At 23.8% G+C, this 723-nt stretch overlaps 1 protein-coding gene across 3 annotated transcripts in view; it reads left to right on the forward strand.

The window, feature by feature from the left end:
- Positions 1–723, forward strand: part of LOC105453945 (succinyl-CoA ligase [ADP-forming] subunit beta, mitochondrial-like) — a 4,639-nt gene that overhangs the window by 1,663 nt on the left and 2,253 nt on the right. The window lies entirely within an intron of this gene.

A 723-nucleotide genomic window follows, 5' to 3' on the forward strand; every position in this document is an offset into this window, starting at 1 on the left:
GATGTGTATAAGAGACATACAAAATACATTGAATAATTTATTTGAAATACAAAATACAAAATACTTTTATGTGTGCCGCTGAAATACAAAATACAAAACACAAATTGTATTTCAAATACAAGTATTTGAAATATGCCCAGCCCTGTCTATGACCTATTTGTTAGCATTTGAATCAGTAGAAATGTCTAAAGAAAACAATTGTCTATAAAATGGATTTGTTTTAATTCACTTGTCGCTTACGATATTCATAAAAACTATTGTGACGCCTAGGAAGGCATGTAATTTCTGTTTCTAGAAATTTTGTTTTACTCATTTGTCGTAATGAATTTTAATTTAAGGATTACATAGTATTAATATTAGAATTAAAGCTCCAATAATCATTTAATGGTATCTCACGTTTTTAAAAGATTTGAAAAACGTACATATTTTTATTAAAAAATATAAAATAAAATGAGTACTAACTATGATTTTATTAATTGAAAATGTTAGAATTAAATTGAATTGAATGTCCATTCACAAAAAAGAAAATCTTACTTTAGATATGTAAAAATAAAAAAAGTTGTTATTTATTTAAGGGGTTACACCACCTTGACCGCCTAAAAATCAATCGGTAACTTTGGGAATTTTTTTTAGGAAAACAACAAAAATAACAAAAAATTCGTTTTATGGTTTTAATAATACAAGTCTTTAGAAGTAAAAATATTTTTTTATTTATTTTTTTAA

The sequence above is a fragment of the Wasmannia auropunctata genome, unplaced genomic scaffold (assembly GCF_000956235.1).
Source record: "Wasmannia auropunctata unplaced genomic scaffold, wasmannia.A_1.0 LD335992.1, whole genome shotgun sequence".
NCBI lineage: Eukaryota > Metazoa > Arthropoda > Insecta > Hymenoptera > Formicidae > Wasmannia > Wasmannia auropunctata.